Source organism: Dipodomys spectabilis, unplaced genomic scaffold (genome assembly GCF_019054845.1).
Source record: "Dipodomys spectabilis isolate Male_0828 unplaced genomic scaffold, ASM1905484v1 ptg000289l, whole genome shotgun sequence".
NCBI lineage: Eukaryota > Metazoa > Chordata > Mammalia > Rodentia > Heteromyidae > Dipodomys > Dipodomys spectabilis.
In genome coordinates, this window is record NW_024870966.1 from 9,452,713 (window position 1) to 9,475,658 (window position 22,946).

Below are 22,946 nucleotides of genomic sequence, written 5' to 3' on the forward strand. Positions count from 1 at the left end.
AGGCCCCAAGGCAGTGTAGGCACAGGAGTAGAGTTCTGTGTTGGTAACCAAGGAGCTGAAGATGAGAAGGCTGCTGGGAGAAGGCAGAGGCGAAGAGAAGGAGGAGGAGGAGGAGGAGGAGGAGGAGGAGGAGGAGGAGGAGGAGGAGGAGGAGGAGGAGGAGGAGGAGGAGGAGGAGGAGGAGGAGAGGGAGGAGGCTGGGAGAAGGCAGAGGCGAAGAGGAGGTCAAGAGAGGGAGGAGGAGGTGAGAGGAGAAAGTAAGGAGGAGGAGGTCAGGAGGTGTGGAGGGTCAGGAGCAGGATGAGGCCTGGATGGAGAATCCTCAGGAGCCTCGTCAATGCTCTACTTGCAGACGTCTGTACTCCAGACACATGAGGGACCCTGCGGCATCGAGTGGCAGCCCCGCCGGGCAGCCTGGAGCGTGGACCGGGGCCTGGGATGGCAGCAGGCCGGAGGCTCCGCCCCCTCCCGTCCGCACTGAGAGGCTCTGGTGCAGGACTGGGTATGAAGCAAGGACCAGCAGTGGGCTCAGCAGGGCCCTGTGCTGTGTGGAGGCGGCTGCTGCATGGGGATGGATCCCCAAATCTGTGTCGGGCACCCCAGGGCCCCCAGGGACTGAGGACCTGGCCCCTCCATGGGTAAATAATGCCCACTAAGGGAGTCTGGCCGCCAGCCGCGGCTGGAGCAGCACTGGGTGGCCTTCTACTCTCGCTTTGCATCTCCTGTGCTTGCCAGTGACCCGTACAGAGCAGCCCGAACCCCTTTGGTAGTTTTTCTTCTTGAATAAGTGTGCACAAAGTGTGTGCATGCCTGCGTGTATGGGAGCTGGGGAGGAGTGCCATCAGAAGAGACCACGCTGCAGCCCTGGGAACATCCTGTGGGCCCAGCAGTGCCCCAGGAGGGCAGGGTGAGGATGGAGAGTTCCTGTCAATCACCCGATGTCCGAAATGGAGCGCAGCAATTTCTGAGACGAAGGATGACAGTAAATCAGACAGTGACATCCGTAAATACTGCTGAAATTGCTTTCTTGAGTTGTGCACTTCCAAACAGGCAGGAGGAAACTCAATTGCATCGCAGGTCGGCTTTGACCCGCTGGAGCTTGGCCCTCTCGTTCCCACCCCTCCCCGCTGCTGTGTGTGGCTCCCAGTGCTCCCGCCCAGCAGACCCCGAGCCACCCCGAGCCACCCCGAGCCACGGGTCACCCGAGACCTCCCCCTCCCATCTCCATGCAGGACGGGTAAGGCTGTTTGGATTCCTCAGCAGAAAGACCAGCAGGAGCTCAGCTATCTTTGCTTCCCAGCATCATGGCTGCTTCGCTGTGAGGAGTCGGGGACCCCCCCCCCTCAGTAGAGGACAGTGGGTGTCACCCCGACCTGGCCCTGTGTCTCTGCAAGAGACTTCCTCCTGCTGCCCTTCGCCCCGGTGGAGGCCAAATGTTCTGGCCAGCGCCTGGGGTGCGGGCCGCCGGCTCTGTGGCAATCCAGAGCCTGGGGAAGACATGAGGACCGCAGAGGGCCCCAGGGCCTCCCCAGCCGAGCAGGACCTGCAGGGCTCACACGGCACGGGTGTGTGGGTGTGCTCATCCCTTCGTACGGAGAGGTGCTACACCTGGCCGCGCTTCCCGGGGGCAGATGTGCCAGTGACTGCCTCTCACTCAGGCTTTGTGTCCCAGGACCCCCTGAACCTGGACAGCCCTGCCCAGATGAAAGTTCGTACCTGGCACACCAGCAGGACAGAATTCCCCAGCCAGAGAGGTTTGGCTCAGCCCTGGGCTCGGTTCCAGGGGTAGATGGGAAGGGCAGAGGCGGCCTGAGGGTGGGGCTGGGCGTTCCCACGGCCTTCTGGGCATGAAACTGTCCAGCTGCGGTTCCTGCAGCACCGCACAGAGCCCGGCTCGGCCCCGACAAGCCGCAGTCACGTCTCTGCGGTGAGCTAAACAGCTCTCCAGCCTCCTTCACATCTCACACTGAATTGGTGGAAGGCATTTTTCAAAGCTCTGACCCCTGATTTCCAGACTACCTTTCTACCTTGCATCGTTTCAAAGCCAATCCAGGGCCAAGCTGTGAGGTTCATGCCACACCCCCTATCACAAAACCGGTAAGTCCTCTCTGGCTGTCCCCTCTTCTGCCCTGGATGGTCACACAGATCCCAGCCACCGTAAGGGGGACCACAGCATGCTACACACATTGTACCACGACTACATGCCAATAAAATGCATAAAACAATAAGGCCAACTTAGTTTAAAAAAAAAAAAAGAGGAGGTTGTTCAGGCAGGGTTCAGAGCTCAAGGTTCGGAGGGGTGCCAGGTCTCTGATCAGCTGACTACGGCCGTCCTGTGGGGAAGCCAAGCAGGAACGCGGCTGCTACTGGTGATTTGTGGGCACTCTCCCGCTTGGGTGTTTGTCTGTTTTCATTTCTCCAGCTGGCAGCTCTGCTTTCATAAATTAGATCAAAGCTTCTTCCAGAAAGTAGAGAGATGGCACAGAGCTGGCAGGTCTCTTTGGAATTGCTTGACTTACTTGTTTTTAATGTAAAGCTGTGAATCAACCTGCGACCTGCGTGCTGGTGAAGGTCCCCACGGAGGGGCTCTCCTGGGTCCCTGTCCTCATTATCCCTTGCGATTTATGGCTTCCCGAGCAGATGATTATTTGAGAGCAGATTATCTTCACAGAGATCATCCGCAGACTTATAGCATCCAACTCCAAGGCCTAGGCGTGATTTAGTGGGCTATCTGGGACACAGAGAGAATTTCTTTCAAATATTTCTCTATTCTTAATTGTGGCAAAGAAATTGCACAAATCAGAAAGCACATGCAGCATTCTAACAGGTGAAACTCCACCCGTAGAAGTGGCCTTCCCTCCTTCCCGTCTAAGGGACGGCTCTTCCAAACAGTGCAGTGTCCATGGTGTTTCTTTACATACTGGTTTCTAACCTTCTCCACAACCTTGACATTTGTCAGCCCCATTTTCCATAGAAGGCAGTGGAGAAAGCTGAAGAAAAGTCATGGACCATGTGCAGTGTGGCTAAATACTCCCCTGCTGACCACAGAGGATCTATCTTGCCTGCGCTCTGGTGGCTCCCGCTACTCAGGTGGCCGAGATCTGAGGATTGCCCTTCAAAGCCAGCCTGGGTAGAAAAGTCCCTGTAATACTCTCATCTCCAATGAACAACTCAAGCACCAGAAGTAGCTGTGGCTCAAAGTAGTAGAGTGCTAGCCTTGAGCAAAAGAGCTCAGGGACAGTGCCTGGGCCCTGTGTTCAAGTCCTAAGACTGACAAAAAAAAAAAAAAAGATCCATTCTGGAAGATCCATCACATGTCTCCTGTGCACTTAACACTGGTTCACAGAAAATCCAGCACACCAGAGATCAGCAGGAGAACCGGCTGGCATTTTGAACAAGGAAGAAATGCCTTCAATTAAGAAGCAGGCTCTGGGGCGGATTCTCAGACAGCTGGGAAATGCCAGAGCTGGATTTTAGCATCGAATCTGTGGTCATTAGAACACAGAGGACCTGGAGACCTCGGTCAAATACCTTCTGTGGGCACGAGAACTTGGGCAGCAGGGAGGAAGGCAGCAGCTCAGGGTCCAGAGCCAGGCAGCAGGGAGGAAGGCAGCAGCTCAGGGTCCAGAGCCAGGCAGCAGGGAGGAAGGCAGCAGCTCAGGGTCCAGAGCCAGGCAGGGCCGTGGTGGCCTGAGCGGTCCTGCGTGCCCTTGGAGCTGTGTCTGTGCCCCCTGCAGGTTCTGCTCCAGGGAAGCAGCACCTGCTTGTCACCACCATCGTCATCGTCATGAGTGTAAATCTCACTGTCGTGTTTCGGCCCTTGCAGCCGGCTGTCTCTCCTCGGTGACTGGGCCACGGGGCTGTGCTTCTTCCCCTCACCTCCACGTATCTGCCTCCCCCCCCACCCCCCGTGACAGAACTATCCCCAGGGGAGGCCCCACCCCCATGAGGAGGTCTGGGACCTGTAGTGGAGGGGCTTCTCAGTCCCACCTTGAGTCTGTCCTGATGGAGCAAGGCAGGACGCTTTCAGACATTTTGCCCAGAAGGCTGTGTGCTGCAGGAAGGTGTGTTTGTCCACTGTGACCTCATTGTGACCCCAATGTGTCCCACACTATGACCTCACTGTGCTCCCCCACCATGGCCCTATTGTGCCCCCACTCTGCCCCCACCGTGACCCCCACTCTGCCCCCCACCGTGACCCCCACCGTGACCCCCACTCTGCCCCCCACTGTGACCCCACCGTGACCCCCACTCTGCCCCCCACCGTGACTCCCACCGTGACCCCACCGTGACCCCACCGTGACCCCCACTCTGCCCCCCACTGTGACCCCACTGTGACCCCCACTCTGCCCCCCACCGTGACCCCACTGTGACCCCCACTCTGCCCCCCACCGTGATCCCCACTCTGCCCCCCACCGTGACCCCACCGTGACCCCACCGTGACCCCCACTCTGCCCCCCACCGTGATCCCCACCATGACCCCCATTCTGCCCCCCACTGTGATCCCCACTCTGCCCCCCACCGTGACCCCACCATGACCCCCACTCTGCCCCCCACCGTGACTCCCACTGTGACCCCACCATGACCCCCACCGTGACCCCCACTCTGACCCCCACTGTGATCCCCACCATGACCCCCACCATGACCCCCACTCTGCCCCCCACCGTGACTCCCACTGTGACCCCACCATGACCCCCACCATGACCCCCACTCTGCCCCCCACCGTGACCCCACCGTGACCCCCACTCTGCCTCCCACCGTGACTCCCACTGTGACCCCCACCGTGACCCCCACCGTGATCAGGGAATGCCGAGCCACGCGGAATGTGGACTCTGGGGAGTTCGGTTCTCGGAGAGTCTGCCTTGCCTCTGGGTCTGTGTCTCTTTTCCTTTGGGTGTGAGGGCTAGGAGAACTGGGGAAGTCATTTCGTAACTACCCTCAGATGCTTCGTTGTGGTAAGACTCAGATGCGCATCTCCAGGGTCTTGGCTGTGCACTCACCCCTTCCATTCTTGCTTCGCACCTCACAGAACCTGCACCAGTTCAGAGGCTTCGCATCTCTACTTGTAGCCCAAAGAGAAGGCAAGCAGCCCCGAGGTCCTGAGTTTTCAGGGCGGCCAGCCTGGTTACCTGGTCCCTGACGAGATGGGATTTGCCCACAAGTCAAACTTCCTGAGCTTGGGTCGGAGATTAACAAATGGGCACCAAATGACCCTTCACATAAGTCCTATCAGGAAGGAGGCCACATCAAGATGCTGAGAAAATCCTGGAATTTTATCATCATTTAATTATTTAACTAAGTAATTACCAAGTACATAATTTTTTTCACAGAAAAAGATGGGCTGGCGCCGTTCTAAATAACCAGGAGGCTCAAGCAGTAGGCAGATGCTTCTGGGTCAAGACTGATGACCCAGAAATGACACCTGTCAATCATCTTATCCTTCAGAGTTCAAGATAAGCAAAGACCTACCTGCCCACAGCTACCCCTGACCCAAATAAAACCCCAGCTGAACAAAGCTGAGGGAGGCACCGTTGACTTCCGGGTGGCAGGTGTCTTGTTCTGGCTTTACTGGCACCCCTCCTCAGTTGTGAGCATCCAGACCTTCACAGCATTCATGCCTGCCAGCACTTCTGTAGCTCACAGAGAGAATCTACAGAAGTGTTAACCCACGCTTCCATGAGCTTCCTGGAGCTCCTCACTGGGCAGGACCCCGCTTTGGGTGTGTCACAGTTCTATACATCCCGAGAAACCCCCAAGTAAGGAGAGACCTGAATGCGAGGAGCGGCCCACTGCAAAGGAGGCTCAGGAGAGGCTCAGACCCTGCCTCAGGGTGGAGCCTTGGTCCCCGCGTCTGGGGTTCTCAGGGTTACTGAATCCAGAGCAAAGCAAATCTCCAGCCTGGGCCAAGCTTAGGAAAACTTAGGAAGTGGTCATCAGCAGGACAAGCAGAGTGGAGTCCAGGTGTATCTCATTGGACAGGTGAGCAGACTGTGAGGAGAAGTGGACTTGTCTCTGCTCAGGGCCAGACCCTTGACTCCCTCAGTCCCATGTCCCTCATCTGCAAAAGAAGAAGGGTTAGAGACTTGCTTTAGCAACTAAATGGCCAACTGCAGAATTGCCCAGCAATCGCTCAGTAGAAACTGCCTGGATCTGACCTGTCCAGCTGGTGTCATGGCCAGGCTCAGTGTCACGGTGCAGGGCTCTGGACATCATGGCCAGGTGCTTAGGAAGGAAGAGCTGTCTCCAATCGCTCATGCCAGCTCAGGGGCAGCTGGAGAGGGAGTGGAGAATGCACTCGGGGCGTAGGCCTGGTGCCGTGAGGGCTCGGTGTAAGGTGATTTTCCTCTTTCACGCTCTATTTCTGTGAAGTTAAAGCCTTTTGTGTTATGGGAAGAACCAGCCTATTTGTTATTTTATTTGAAAAGGACCTGGAGAGATGGCAGTGAACAAGCACTGTCTGGCCGCCTTTTACAGGAGAGAGTCAAACCCAGGTGTACACTCGGATTCCAATGCCCTCCTGGCTCTGACCCCTGCCCCTTCTCACCGGTCAGCTACGCAGGTGAGGGGAGAGTCACCTGCTGACACTCAGAATCTGAACCGACTAATTCATGCTGAAATCTGGAACGTGTGCAGTGTCTGAGAAGTCATTATTACAGCTTATCATAGCAACGGGCTCTCGCCAAACTGCTTCTCAGGAATGCGCACAGCATCCCGGAGGAGCCCCCAAGGTCGTCCTCAGCCTGCGGATGTGGGGGGATTCTGCTCCCAGAGGATGGTCTTCATGAGTGTACCCAGGGCAGGTCTTCAAATCACCCAGCTGGGTTAAGCGAGGACATAGGTACATGTCACCCCACAGTCTGGCAGGGTCTGGCACCGGGAAGCCCAGGCATCAATGGCTGCTGATAAATTAGCCAGTAATGATCTTCCCTCTGAGCATGAGAGGTGTCAGCATTGACAAATCGTGGGGACAGCACAGCAGGGAGGCTCGTGGTCAGGAGTGCAGGCACAGGGGTGCTGGCCGGCCCGGAGAGGGAGAGTTTCGTCGGTGCCTGGGGTGCAGCCACAGCCCCCAAAGGCCCAAGATGGAAACCTACCAGTTGGCTGAGACCTGTGCTAGGGTTTCAGACGTGAGGGCCATCAGCAATGCTCATCTCATTTGACCCAGCTTAGCCTCTCTCAGGCCAGCCTGGGCCCCGCGTCCTTGCCCGCTGCACGGGCTCTGTGCAGCACATAATGGAGCCATTTGTCTCCGTTACTTGGACAGAGGGCATGACAACCTCTGTGAATGTGATCATAAATTTGGAGATAGGGATCCAGGCGCACCACTATTCTATGCAGTGTGAAGAGCTGTATTTAGCAAATACTGTCACAGACACAGTCCCACCCGGAGCAGAGAAGAGCCATGCCAGCTGACATCACCTAGTGATTTCTGAGCCCAGAGCCTGTACCCTGCGCATCTGTATTTCCGGTTGTCAGTGGTGATGGCCTGGAATGGGGTCTAATACAGAACTTCCAGATGCATCATTTTTATTTTGCTCTGGGGCAGGCACGCTTGGCTCACTCGGTCCTGGCCTCCACAGAAAACCCGGCTCTTAGGATGGGAAACGGGAGCAGGCAAGGGTTCATCCAGAAGCCAGAGATTGGGACACAGATGCATTCTAGAGGGTGTTTTTCTTCAGACCTCAATCATATTTGAAGGAACTTGTCTGACTGGCTAGGCTGACGGGAGACGGCCTCTATGTGGCGTCCTGCCGTTGGGTCCCAGCACCCTGCTCCAGGCCCTGCTCCAGCACCCTGCTCCAGCACCCTGCTCTAGGCCCGGCCTGCTCCCTGGCCCTCTCATGAGCATCACCAGCGCTCCCTGGAGTGGGAACTTGCGCCAGTTCCTTAGCTCGTCTGGGTTCACCTCCCCAGCCCGAGGACTGGACCACATCCCAAAGGCACCGTCTGTCCATCTCAGCGCCCAGCCGCACTGGGCCGTGCCCTTCACTGCAGGGTGACTTTCACCTCACTTCCACCCCCTGGACCCAGCACAGTCTTTGAGGACCCAGCTCAGTGCTGGCAGCCCCGGTCAGACATGTGTGCGGACGTAAGCATCGCATGGACAGGCAGCCGGCTGGAATCAAGATGGCGCTGCTCCCTGGTGCTCTGATCCTGGGATGCAGTGCCTGGGATGCCACTCCAGCCCCAGCCAGAGCCTGGCCCCAGCCTGAGCCCAGGGAAGGCAGCAGGGCCCCAGCCTGAGCCTGGCCCCAGCCTGAGGCCAGGGAAGGCAGAAGAACCCCAGCCTGAGCCCAGGGAAGGCAGAAGGACCCCAGCCTGAGCCCAGGGAAGGCAGCAGGGCCCCAGCCTGAGCCGGGCTCCAGCCTGAGCCCGGGGAAGGCAGCAGTGCCCCAGCCTGAGCCCAGGGAAGGCAGAAGGACCCCAGCCTGAGCCCGGGGAAAGCAGCAGGGCTCCAGCCTGAGCCCAGGGAAGGCAGCAGGGCTCCAGCCTGAGCCCAGGGAAGGCAGCAGGGCTCCAGCCTGAGCCCAGGGAAGGCAGCAGGGCTCCAGCCTGAGCCCAGGGAAGGCAGCAGGGCCCCAGCCTGAGCCAGGCTCCAGCCTGAGCCCGGGGAAGGCAGCAGGGCCCCAGCAACAAGGCCAAAGCCACCGTCTGCCTCTGGGCACCCATCATTCCTCTCCGGACCAACTGGCTCTGGATCCCTGCACTTATTCCTGGTGTGTGCATGGTGAGGAAAGACACTGACAGGATCTGTCCTCTGTCTGTCTGTGGCCGACAGGACCGCGGCCATGTGGCTGAGGGTGAGGATGGAGCAGGCACAGAGTCAACATCCCGGTGTCCTGCCTCCAGCCTCCCGGCTCCCATCTCCTCCCTGCTTCACACTGCCCCTCACCCCTGCAAACCAGCAGGCTCTCTTCTGACGCAGGCAAGGACCACCCCTCTGGAAGACGGTCAGGGGTTTGGCCCTTAGCTGCGGCTCCCCATTGTGGCTTCGTCTCTTTTCCCACATGACACCTCAGGGCTCTGTTCTTCTGCTCATGTCCACATGCTCCCTGGGTATATGCTCCGCCCTGCACACACACTCACACCGATGACTGCTTGCACACGCGTGGATGACTTTTCTGCCGGGATCCCACACTCCTGCCTCTGGGGTACAAAGTGTCTGCTTTTTATCCAGTCTCACTGGCACATTGTTGATAGCCTGGCAGGAGGCCTCCGCAGGGTGGGCAGCTTCCCCTCCGTGGCTCCCAGCACCCGTGGCAGACACCCCACCGATTTCCTAAATGAAGACAGACACCAGTAGTGAGTGGGATTCACACAAACAGGGTTCAACCCCAGGAATATTTCTGGAATGCTTATATGTCTTTCTTCTCATCCTCCCTGAGGAAAGCTGGAATACTGGCGTTACCAAGAGTTCCCTAGATAGTTCTCATGTGACAGGTGTAACTTATGTTGAAACAGAAATGTAATTAAATTAGAATAAGTACATACTCCAGGCTCAATCTTTGCCTAACAAATAAACCGCCATGATGTAGGTAACAATTCATTCAAATTTCTTAGAAGAGGAAGGTCTTATCACTTAAAAAGTGTGGTGTGCATAGACTGTCAGGATAAAATGCTAATTACATAGCTTTTAATTAGTACCATCGCGCAATAGGTAGACTCGTATTGGGCTGTGGAAGCTAACTGTTTAATGCCATCATGGCATTTCTGAGAACAAACAAACTGTGCTGAAGAAAGGAACACAGATGTCTCTTGCATTTTCCTAATTAATTATATGACCCATTGTTCAACAAGTAGCAACATTTTCCAGCAGGTTTGGCGGCTGGCAAGTGAAGAGAAAGGCTCCCACATCTCTGTGCGTGCAGGCCTTCGAGTGCCATAGCGCATTGCGCGGTCAAGCACGGACTCTGTTCAGCGCATTGTCCCTCTTCAGAAACCGCCGTAGCTTCAGTCCTGGTTTTTGGTTGTTCTAAAGTGTAGAGTTTAGTTGACACAGTTGGCTTTCTTGGCACATCTCCGGACCTTCCATCCAGAGTCGTCGAGCAAGTTTCCGTGGTCATATGCTGCCAGGAGGCTGACTGGGCCTAGGCTGCACCAGCCCTGGGCGGCTGCCCAGAACGCAGTGGACAGGAACAGAAGGCCGGCGGGGCCAGTGGGGACAGTTTATGATCATGAGAGAAGGTGGGAGGACACTGGGGACGGTGTCAAAGGTCAGAGCCAAACCAAGGCAGCCACCTCCTGGGGGCACCGGTCCTCTGGCCCGTCACCAGCACTTCTTTATTCTACTTCTTTGAACCTCTGCCTAACTCTCTGTCAGACTCTCTGAGTCTATGATCAAATACATTCCCTTGGCAGGACAGAAAAGAGGTTGGTGACTTTCTTGCTGGATTGAGTTCTGCCACCTCTCCAGCCACATCCTCACCTGATTACATCCTGTCCTGCTGAGTCGCAGCACCCTGAGCCAGCCCTGTGCCCCAGCTGCACTCTTCCTAAGCCTGCTCTTTCCAGTGACGCCACGGGGCCCTGCCTGGAGACATGGGGCCAGACCATTACCAACTGGCGGCCCTCCCCCACTTTGCAGCTGGAGCGGGACCATCTCCCAGAATCCATCTTGTTCCCTGTTCCCGTCTCAGCCTTCTGCTTCCTGGGCTGTGACTTCTGTAGTGTTCCATGCTTCCTGCCAGTCCCGGTTTTCTACCACTTGGGGGTAAAGTCTGACGCTGAATTCTCTTTGATGGGAAATCTCCTTTCTGCATCTTGACATAGAAAGGCCCAGCAGGATGGCTCCAGGAGCCATCTGAGCACGCTGAGTGTGAGTGGTGTGGAAGACGGTGGGAGCCTGACTGTGGACTGGATCACAGTGGGGAGCACTTGCGGGTGGAATGGGCACAGACACCACGGACGTCTCTGTTAGATCACCACTTACGTAAAGTGCTTACGTAAACATGCAAGTACTTCCTTAAAATAAAGTACTTCCTTAAAGTTCCAGTGACTTGGACGTCCCTGGGATGATGGGGAGGACTTTGGGATTGGAGCAGCACTGTGGGGAGCCACGGATGCCTCTACAGACTGGGGCCGGACCACGGGAAAAGCAGGGCTGCCACGGGTGCCGGAGCGGGCCCGCCCCTCAGCGCCACAGCCCCGCTCTCTCAGGGCCAGGCATCGCAGGGTGCTGCGGGTGGCAGAACTAAAATGTAGGTGAGAGGCTTCAGAAACGACGGGACATGGATGGGGACCGTGAGGCCTGGCTGGGGGCTGCCTGAGGGGCCGCACACCACACCCCTGGAGACCGCTTCCCGGCCCTCCCCCACCTCAGGTCACTGCCACCTGGAAATCCAACACTCTGAAGAGACTTATTCTGGAGCAGTCACCAACAAAGGTGTATCTATTCATAAATACCCTCCTCCCACCCCTCTCCACCAGCACATGACAGGCAGCGAGTGTGAGGGCTGACCTGGGAGATACCACTGTCCCGCCGAGCAGAGAGGATCCTGGGAGATGCCACTGTCCCATGGAGCAGAGAGGATCCTGGGAGATGCCGCTGTCCCATGGAGCAGAGAGGATCCTGGGAGATGCTGCTGTCCTGCTGAGCAGAGAGGATCCTGGGAGATGCCACTGTCCCATGGAGCAGAGAGGATCCTGGGAGATGCTGCTGTCCCACGGAGCAGAGAGGATCCTGGGAGATGCCTCTATCCTACAGAGCAGAGAGGATCCTGGGAGATGCCACTGTCTGGCCAAGCAGAGAGGATCCTGGGAGATGCTGCTGTCCCGCCGAGCAGAGAGGATCCTGGGAGATGCCACTGTCCCATGGAGCAGAGAGGATCCTGGGAGATGCCGCTGTCCCATGGAGCAGAGAGGATCCTGGGAGATGCTGCTGTCCTGCTGAGCAGAGAGGATCCTGGGAGATGCTGCTGTCCTGCTGAGCAGAGAGGATCCTGGGAGATGCTGCTGTCCCCCTAGCAGAGAGGATCCTGGGAGATGCCTCTATCCTACAGAGCAGAGAGGATCCTGGGAGGTGCCACTGTCCCGCTGAGCAGAGAGGAACCCACACCAGTGTAAGGATGGGACCACCGAGGACATGGCCAACTTGGGCGATGACCTCCCTCCCAACTGCCCCCACCAGGTCTGGAGTTTGAGTTTATTGACGGAAATGTAAATCCACGGTGACTGGGTTCTGTGGAGGAAGGCTGGCGGAGTCTCCTGGTGGAATCACAAAGGGATGCGAAGTTTCAGAGTGAACAAACACATGTGTGTTTGCACAACTGTACCTCCTGACTCAGCCCCCACAGCACTGTTTACAGAGGTGCGGGGAGAGCAGCCCCGGGTCAGGGGGGGGGGATATGGTTTCTGTGAGGCCTGGGGAGCCGTCCTGGCAGGCACGCAGGCACTGAGACAGGGTGCTGGCTTCTCTGAGGTTATGCGATCTCAGGTAGCAGAGGCCCTGTGGCGGTGTTTTGCCCCCTAAGGCGAGGTGGCTGCATTTGCTGAGATAGGAGACAGGCACCAAGGACTAGGTGGTGGCCCAAAGGCTTTATTCTGCTGGGAGGATGGAGGCCGTGGCCGTGGATAGAGGTGTCCTTGTGGATTGAGTCAATGGAGAATGAAGCTCCGCCTCCTGTTTCTGGGACTGACCCAATTTGTGGACCAGCGCCCTTGCCTGAGGAGAAACTGGGTGAACTTGAGGATGGATCCCTGGTGCTGTCACAGCGCTCTTCCCAGAGTGGTTTTCCAAATGGACCTGTGGTTGTTTACGAGGTTGGCGGTGTGCTGCGTGAAACAGTATGCCTGATTTCTCAGGGATTTCTGGGTACTGATCATGAAGCCCCACAGCCCTGGCTCATCCGGTGAGACCCACGGTAGTCACATGCAGAGACCAGCTGGGATCCTTGTCGGCCTGTGGGTTTGCAAATCAATGTTAAAATTAGAACAGGCGGTGTGGCAAGGCAGAATACAGACCCCTGTTCCTCTCACGCAGAATGGAGATCATGTGACCATCCTGGAGCCCCGCCTGCCCCGACCTGTTGGATATCAAACCAAGACCAATAAGCACCCTCGGAGAAAATATAGATTGTATGACATTACAAAGACTTGGGAGATTTGGGGGAGGTAATAGAAATTCAATAGTTGCTTAACTACCTTCTTTTTCCTATGAAGAGGATGGGCTCTTTGTGAATCACTGTGGATTATTATAAACAGTCATTTGGTAACTAATTGAAGCTGTGCTTCCAACGTGCCTGCTTTTCTGGAGGAAATCAATGCAGAAGAGAGAATGCACATTCTCTCCACTCTCCGCAGTTGTGCCATCCTGGAAGACGTGCTTCATCCGAGCAGACCACGGGGCAGGGCTGCAGGGGAAAGGGCACATCTGGACAGCTTGCCTCGGGCCCTCATGCGCCCCTGATCTCTGCCAGGCAGTAAACAGCCCACAGAAGACGGTATGGATTTTCCAATATTGATAACACTGTGCCCATCAGATGCTTCCATATAGCATAGATCAGCCAGAGGATGGGAGAAAATTCTCATGAAAATGGAGAAGCAGCCCAAGTGGAGGTTTCTGTGGCATTAAGGAGCCCCTCTGGTGTGCGGCACTTGGGGGTTGGCAAGGTTAACACTGCTGGGGTCACCCTCAGTGCTCCTGAGGTAAGGGCGTTTGGGAGTTCACATGTGTGACTAAGTCCCCCGGTGATGCCGGCAGCCCTTGTGCTTACCCTGCGGCCACATGCCGAGCCCGGTGCTGGAGTGCCGAGCTGGGTGCTGGAGTGCCGAGCCGAGTGCTGGAGTGTCGAGCCCGGTGCTGGAGTGCCCAGCCGGGTGCTGGAGTGCCCAGCCGGGTGCTGGAGTGCCGAGCCGGGTGCTGGAGTGTTGAGCCGGGTGCTGGAGTGCCGAGCCGGGTGCTGGAGTGTCCAGCCGGGTGCTGGAGTGCCCATCCCGGTGCTGGAGTGCCCAGCCGGGTGCTGGAGTGCCGAGCCGGGTGCTGGAGTGCTGAGCCGGGTGCTGGAGTGCCGAGCCCGGTTGCTCTCCCCTGGGAAGCTCAGTTTCCTTTGCACAGGAGCTCCGGGTCTCCTTGGGCCGCCTTCACAAGGCCGCCCTTGCCGGTGGCTTTCGGGCACAGACGTCCATGCTCCAGCCCTTCTAGAGGCATCTGAAATCAAGGCAGCAGGCACCTGCTGCAGGTGTGCTCACAAGCGTGGCTCGTGGGCTGACACCTGGCACAAAGTCCAGCCTTGACCTGTGTCGTCTTATGACATTGTCCCGGCGTGTCTCTGAAGTCGCATGTCTTCTAAGGATGTGGAGCCCAGCCTACCCTCTTCTAGAATGACTTTATCTTAACTAACTACATCTATCTGCAATAAAATCACATTCGTAAGTGCTTTCTGTAGATCAGGTGAGTGTATAGCGTTGTCTAAATTGGGAACAGCAGGAGTGTGTGATCTTAGCTGCGTGTATCTACCATCGGAAGTCCAGTCCTTTTTGGAAAGCCTGCTGTCGTGTTCCACACCCAGAGGAAGGGTGTGGGGTAGCGGGGCTGGAGCAGGCCCGGCAGGCAGGACACACGCCAATCTCACACGATCTGCTCCTGCTCTCCCGGCCCCTCCTGTCCCCAGTGCTCGGGAATGGTTGTGGGCGTCTCTGCTGACCAGTGGTCAGAGGAGGGGGTGTCAGCATCGGAATGCGGGCAGTTCTGTGGACAGGCTGGAGAGGGATGGACATTGCTGCCACCCATGCTGGAGCAGCCATCTGCAAGAGTGAAGGGGAAAGCCCTCCAGTGGGCAGAGACTCCAGCTCCCTGCTGTCAGAGCCATGGGGGGAGGAGTGAAGGAAACTCAGTCGGTCAGTCAGTCACAGTACTTGCTAATGGTTCTGGACATCATCGATCTTGGTGGCAGGGTCCTGGGAAGAGGAGGCTGGGTTATATTCTTGGATAAAGATACCTGTACCCAAGGACATCCACTTCAGAAGAGACGACCCACAAATAGATGGAAGGATGCACCCAAGATATTCCCCCCACCCCGGTTCTTCACTGATCAGGGACAGCAGAGGCCATAGTGACAGGAGCTAAGCATAGGTGCAACACGGCTCCCCTCCCTGCCCCTCCTAGCTTACTGTCTAACCTGACAATGGCCCAGTGAGGCGAATTCCGGGGATGGTCAGCAGTCACACGGTGCATTTTGCTTAAATGGAGCCACTGGCTCAAGAGGTGGAGACCAGCCTGGCCGTGTAGACACACACTAAGGATTCTGCATGTGCTCTGCACTTGTTTGCATGCCTGACTACAAGGCTTTTCCAGTGTGAGCACATGTGTGTTTTATGAAGCCCTGGACTGAAGACAGTAGCTTCCATATGCTGCTTAGGACAAGAAGCCCATGTCGCAGCAAAGGAGAGTGACCATGAAACCCTACCCTTGCATTCAGAAGGTCTGGTCCAGGCCCTCACCCAGGAGAGATGGGTCTATCAGAGGGACAGCACATGCTCCAGAAGACATGGTAGAAGCAGGGCTTTCCAGTCAGAGCCCTGCTTGGTGCAGCTCATACAATGGGATGCTGTCTGCACACGGACACCGGACCACACCCGGAGCCCTGGGTCGCCCAGCCAGAGCACGTGGACGCAGGAACGGGGGCGGGTAGGGTGGAAGAACAGATTCTTTTGCTGTCACTCCTGTTCTCCTGGCTCATTTAAGGCTGAACAATGTATCATAAAGCAAGATTTATTTTCTCAGCATTATGGAGGCTGAGACATACAATATCAAGTCGTTGGCATTGGGGTCGATTCTTCTTGTGTCATCTCACGATGAAGCCAAGAGAGACAGGGAGAAGGATTTCCTGTTTAAAAACCCAATGTGGTGTTGATTTACTCATGAAGGTGAAGCCCCGTTGGTCTCGTTGCCTCTTGATGGCTCCATCTCAGACGCTGTCAGAGTAACACTTAAATACCAGCATGAGCTTTGGCTGGGCAAATATGGCGTGGTCATGTCTACAGAGAAGAGGAATGCATGAACTTGCCTCCCTCCGCTCAGCAGTCATGCCATCCTCTGGCGTTTAAACTTGACCATCCTTCCCGTCTCTTCTGTGCTGCTCATGCTGCTTTGCGTTTGATCATTCTCACCACAGTTTAAACCTGACTACCACACCAGTTCCTCCTCTGATCACTGTATGGTTTTGCGTCCAGCTGTTCTCATTGCTGCCTAAACTTGACCACCGTCTGCCTTGGCAGAGGGAGGCGCACCTAGTTATCCCAGCCGTGGGGAAGCACCATGGCTAGGCACAGTGACATGTCTGTCACCCCAGTGGGATGGTGTGCAAAGGTGGAGGGGGAGCACAAATAAAAATGCCACAGCCTAAGCCGGGCTGGGAAGAGATCCTACAAAAGATAACCAATGTAAAAAGTGTCTGGAGGCATGAATCAAGTGGTAGAGTGCCTGCCCAGAAAGTGTGGGGCCCTGCGTCCAATCCTTCGTATTACCCGCCAACAGGGAGGGGTACAAGCAAACAGAACACAAAAACCTGAGCAGAAACAGAAAAAAAATCACCTTTCAAATCGACAAACCAGTGCAAAAGTATATGAGTTTGCAAGAGAGCCATTTATCAAAGCCCTGTGTTCTAGAAAGGCATGGTCCCGTTTGCCTTCCACATTTGGAGGGGTAAAGAGAATTCTGCCGGGCTGCTCTGATCTTGGTGTCGTGACTGCGTTCAAGTCCAGTTTAGAACCTGACAGTGCACGGACCAGTCCAGCTTAGAACTTGACAGTGCACAGACCAGTCCAGCTTAGAACCTGATGGTGCACGGACCAGTCCAGCTTAGAACCTGATGGTGCACGGACCAGTCCAGCTTAGAACCTGACAGTGCATGGACCAGTCCAGCTTAGAACTTGACAGTGCATGGACCAGTCCAGCTTAGAACTTGACAGTGCACGGACCAGTCCGGCTTAGAACCTGATGGTGCACGGACATGTCTCTTGAGCAGTCACTGCCCCTCCTCCCTCTGCCGTCACATCTGACCTGGTGCTCCTGTGGGGAGACTCCTTCCCTTGTTTGCACTGGGGTTGTACCAGTGGTGTGGGAGGGCATGCTCTGGGACGGCTTCCCTGGCAGTAGCAGCTCCACCTCCATCAGAATGGGGCAGCCCGGTTTAATGTGCTGCCATTTTCCCTGGATAAACACGTATCCACTGCGGATCAGCTCCTCGTTCCAGATGGATGGGGCTTTGCCTCTGTCTACACAGCTCTGCATAAATCCTCTTTATTCATTTCCATCAGCTCCGCAGCGTGTCCCTGGCGCTGGGAGCCTGGAGTGGAAGAAGATGGAGAGGTCGCTGGGGACCCCAGGTGTTAATCACGCGTGTTGAGAACCGAGATCCGAGACCCTCTGAGGCTGATGGACGTGGGATGAATCATCAGCCTCATTAACAGCATATAAACGAGGAAGTCAAGGAGTGTGAGCTTGGGCTGTGGGAAAACCCGTTTGGTGGTCCAGCCTGATTCCAGCCTGCGCTTCCGCTCCTATCAGCTTCCCACAGCCAGCCTTCCTCCAGGCTGGGCGGAAAACACATCATCTGATTTCAGGGTCCCAACCACTTTTGTGTCCACAACCTGGGAGGGCCCTCTCGTGCCCGGCCTCCTTAACATTTCGACGTTTATTTCCTGTGTTCTTGAAAGCAGGGGGCAGCAAGGTGGACACCTAATAACCAGTACTTATTTATTCATGCGCATAACTTTTGTTCTTCAGTGCATTTCTGGGCCCTGTTGTCTGTTTTCTCTGCTCTTCGTGGAGATGTTGTCCTGGATACAGATGACACTGGTGCTGATAAAATGCATTTCACACCGAAAACAACCTAAGCTTCTGGCAGAGTGGACTTTTATAGAATGTTCCATGGGACCTGAAGACACTTCCCTATAAACATCTCCCTGTGTCCACAACAAAGCAATTGCGTTTAATCTTTTCAAGAACCCATCATTGTGGCTCAGATTTATCACCAATGATTCATTCAGGTCCACGAAGGCCACTTCCTGTATGGTATTTGAAAGAAGCCTTTGGTCTTTGTGAGTCACATTTAATTTCTTTTTTTGGGGGGGGTCCAGTGTGGGGCCTGAACTCTGGGCCTGGGCGCTGTCCCTCTGCTCTTCAGCTCAAGGCTAGCACTCTACCACTTGAGCCACAGCGCCATGTCTGGCTTTTTTTTTTCTGCTTATGTGGTGCTGAGGAATCGAACCCAGGGCCTCATGCATGCAAGGCAAGTGCTCTACCACTGAGCCACCTTCCCAGCCTGAGTCACATTTAATTTCTATTCAGGCTTCTGCAGATACCCCTTCTTGTCCCAGGTTAGTGTTTGGGGCTTCCTTCTTGTTGATAAGCCTCTCCTCTCTCAGGCTGGACAGAGTTTCCCAGTGATGTGGTTGCGACTGAGGATCTATTATCTTTAGAGCTTCTCTTTTCTAGATGATAGCCAAAACTGAGCTGATTTTGATTCTAAAATGTAGAGGGAGTGAGGGATGAACAAGTTGCCAATTTCATCCATTCAACTTGGAGACAATCATTTGTGACAAACCTCTCTGCTCACAGATTGGTTTTCTTTTTCCTGCATTTTTCTAGGAGCAAATAGTGAGCAATTTCACAACCCCAAACAGGAAATAGGAAGCCAGTATTCTGGCACAATGAACAAAGCCATTGTGAGAATTGCCGGAGAGACCCAGCTGGAGGGCACCGGGCTCTTTCACAAGTGCAGCGTTTGTGGTGTTAGTGCACAGTGCAAGGGCTTCTCCAGGGAGCGGCTTCTCCAGAAAGCAGTGCTGTGTGCAGGAAGTGCTCTTCATCTCCCGTTTGATGAAGACCTTTTCCTTCTTGTCCGTTCATACACAGATGTAAATTTGCCCAAGAAAATCATGTATTGAAAAGAAGCTCAGAGAGGGTAAGAGAGCTGGGTGCCTGCTACTGCATTTACAGCCCCAGTGCACATGAGCCAAGGACTGGCAGGGGCTGTGGATTTTTCCTGGATGGACGTCGGGTCTTTGACTTAGATCTGAGAGGATTTAGGAAAGTGGGCGTCTGAGAGGAGAAAGTAGCCTGGCCACATCGCGGTTTATCAGGTACCTGAAATACAGGTTCCAGTCCTCCCACAGAACTTCCCTTCCTGCTCCCAACCCAGAGAGCTCCAGCGAGGGTCAGCTAGGGTCAGCAGGATGCCTGGAGAGTGGCAGCCACGGCTCGCTCAGGTTCTAGGTCTCCAGGGCGTGTGGAGTCTGCCACTGTGTACATGGTACCCTGAGGGGCAGCTCCGGTGCATGGGCCTCTCCAGCAAAAGAGCCAGGGCTGCAGGTGGTCACCTGTCCACAGTCCCGGGTGGACTGGGGAGGACCCAGGCCAGAGCTCGCCCTTCCTCCCAGCCCCGTAGGTTTCATCTGGTGTGAGTATGTGGGGGAGGGTGTGGAGTCTGGAGAAAGGCCTTGTGGTAACTATGGGGAGGGCTGGATGGGTGGGGGAGGGCTGGGGGGCGGCTCAGAGGCAGAAGCTCTGAAGCCAGGCTCCAGGCAGAGGTCTGGCCCCCTGCTCTCACAGCTGCACTGCTTGGGCAAACGTTTAACCTCTCCCGGCTCCGGCTCCTTTGTCAATGCTTGGCCCAAGTCTGGATAATTGGCTGACAATGCCTGTGAGCCAGGTCCGGCTTAATTGGTTTAGGTTTTGTTTGTTTTTCTGGTTTTAAGAAACTGTAATTTAGAGGGAGGAGGAAGAAGGAAGGAGGTCTGGATCTGAGGGAAGAAGCCAAAAACGTTCAGCCTGCAGCCCCAAACAACTTCTTGATGACCAACATCAAGTCCTAGGACCCTGCTGTCAGACCCGCGCCCGACCTTCTGCCGCAATAGACATCCCCGCTCTGTGCACACGGGCCTGGCAATTCTTTGAAATATTTTAGCATGCTTTTCTCTTTACAAAACGGGGGAAAAGACCAACAGTGGAGTGTAGGAAGCAACCCTGGAGTCTCCTTCTCTGGATTCCAAGAGTGCCAGTCTGATGGGCCAGGGGTTGGTTTCCTACGGGAACTTTTCCTCCAGGCTGGGGGGAAGCTCTGGGCTTTGCCTGTCCCCCACCTGCCCCTCCCTCTTTGGCCGTCACCTGGTTAAGCTCAGCATCCATGATGACCACTCTCAACCGTGACTCCTGGAATGCTCAGGCATTTCCCGATGCTGTGCACCAAGAGATGAGACTCAGCCCCGCCCGGCCGCTGGGTGGCGCCTCCCGGCGGGATCTCCCCGGCGGCTCCTGTGGTTGTACTAGTTGCGCTTCCTCCGGGAATGCGCAGACCAGACAAGGAGGGGTCAACGCATCTACACAGTGGGTCCGAGTCTTTCCAGTGCTTGGTGCGATCAGCCCACATCCCTGTGGCTGGCGGGGTGTGGGTACAGCGCTCGGCCGTGGTCTGGTGTCACCTGAGGCCCGGTGGCCCTGGCACACCTCACTGGCCTTCACTGTCTGCTGGCTGGGCCGTGGCTTCTCTCTGTGTCTGTGCGCTCTTCCCACTGATTTTAGGGAGTTCCTCGCCTTCAACATCTCGATGGGTCATTTCTTCCCCGAGGACGCTAGCCTTTGTGTCTCATTTTAGAATTTGTACTGTGAAAGATCCTGGGGTGCGCATCACCTTATTTCTGACAATCCGACGTGGCAGGGAGGGGTTGGGGCAGGGCAGAGGCAAGCAGAGTGAATCTCACCTCATTTTCTTCTGAAGTCTGATGGTCCAAAGACGCAGCATGATCCGGGAAGCGTGGGCGAGAGAGGTCAGGGCCGGGCCTGCGCCAGAGGCCACCCTGCCTCTTCACTGTCCCCACCCCATTTCTCTCTGCAGTCCTGCACAGAAAGCACACTGCCTGGCGAGCTGACACAGGCGCTTCCCCCTTACTGGCCCTGCTGAGTAGAAAGTGGGCTTATTACTCATGGTGACAGAGTGGCGTCTGTACTTACAGGGCACCTAGCAGGGGCTGGACTTGTGGTGTGAGCTCTGCACAGATGGCTGGTGAGTGACTCAGGTGGGCGGCCTAGCACCCCGGGTCCCGACACAAACCCCCTTTTTCTGGGAGCTGCAGACCTCCTGGTCACTCTAACGTATAAAACAACACAGACTTTCGACTCAGTGAGAATCATGTCAACATCTCAACCTATCTTCCTTACATTAGAACAAACCATTCTAAAGATCAAGGCTTGAAACTCCCAGAATCCCTGCCACCTCAGCCTGGTGGGAAGGATCCAGCTTTAAAATGGCTTCTGAGACACAAATGACGCTGTTGGAGCTCGGGAGCTGAGAGCCAGTACTTAAGCACCTGATCCTGTGTGATCTGAGCACTCCATCCATCAGTGCTCAGGGCTCTGGCCGCAGGAGGAGGGGCTTCCTCATTGGTAAGCTGGGGGCGCCTGGGCTAGGGCAGCCTCCTCCGTCAACCAGGAGCACGGGTCATGGCGCCTGTCAGCACCAGGGAAGGACTCTTCTTAGATGCCAGGCCTTTCCAGGAAGTCATGGTCGTGTGTGTGTGTGTGTGTGTGTGTGTGTGTGTGTGTGCACACTCATGTACGTGGAAATGCAGGGATGGAGCAGGTAGCTGAGAGGATGTGTGTGTGTGTGTGAGCACACTCATGTATGTGGAAATGCAGGGATGGAGCAGGTAGCGGTGAGGAGAGTGACTAGGATTTCCCAGGCTGGCCATGGACCTCTCCTCTTTCCCTGCTGGTGGGCACGTGGCCTCCACAGTACCAGCCCTGCTGAATTCAAGGTTCAGGCAGCCCATCTCCACCTGGAGAGACATGTACTAGACATGAAGCCCTGCTGCGGTCTGAGCTGGGGACCTAGTGGGACCTAGTGGGACCCTCTGTCAGCCTGTTTCTGCTCCCCCAGGGAAAGGCGGCTTTGGCTCAGACCCACTCCTTGGGTGTGGTCAGGACAGGCTTGCTCTGAGGATTGGGAGGGTAGAAGGGACGATGGCTACAGCTCTAGGTGGGAGAAACACCCTGCACACAGGTCTCAGGGAAAGGGGAGCCAAAACCCCCTGGAGAATGCCTCCTGCAGAAATTCCCTTCCGGGTTATAGTGGGGTTCAGTCAGCGCCTTCCGCGGGTTGTGAATGAAGTGACGTCTGTCTGTACATGCCTGCTGTGTGCCAGCATGGACAGATTTTGGACTACTGAGTTGAAAATGGACACCCCAGTGCGGGGAAGGCAGGCGGGTGAGCTGAGGAATGAATGCTGTGAATGAGTAGAGTGGAAGGGGGTGGGGGTGGGGGCAGGTGGGGACCAGGCAGCGCTGTCCCGTCCCTGCCCAGGAGGGACAGTCAGCGCCCTCCAGCGCTCGAAGGGATTCTGAGATTTCATAATGACATAGAAGCCAGCTTCAACTTAACATCTGTCTAAATAACAGGCTAAAAAAATCAAGCTAAGGAAGATGCATCTAAATGATTCCTGAGCCATTATTACTAAAGTAATAACCATACATTTCAGGCAGATGGGAAATAACAACCCCCACACCCAGTGGCTAGCACAGCTTTTCATCTTTCACTGTTATCGGTTTCGTGAACCAATGATTCTCTGTGTTTCCTGTGAACATAGTCCCAGCAACTGCTGTATCTGGGCCCCCTGGGAAGCTCGGAAGAAAGTCTCCCCTGAGCCTGGAGGAGGCCTGAGGCCCTGGAGCCTGGGCAGCTGGACACAATCCCCCACAGTCCTGCGGTGGGAATGGATTCACACAGCTGCTCCTTCAGGCCACAGCCCAGGGAAGAAGCTTCTAAACCTCAAAACACCAGGTCCTGGTGTAGTTGAAATCAAGTTTTCTTAGCTGGGTACAGCTGTCCACTCTCTCCTTAGCCATGGTGACCTTAGCCTAATTCTGAGTGGCACGCCCAGCTCAGTTGCCTGCTCTCCTGTGCCTGGCTTGGGATGTAGATGCAGAACACCCCTGGCTCACAGGGCTCTGC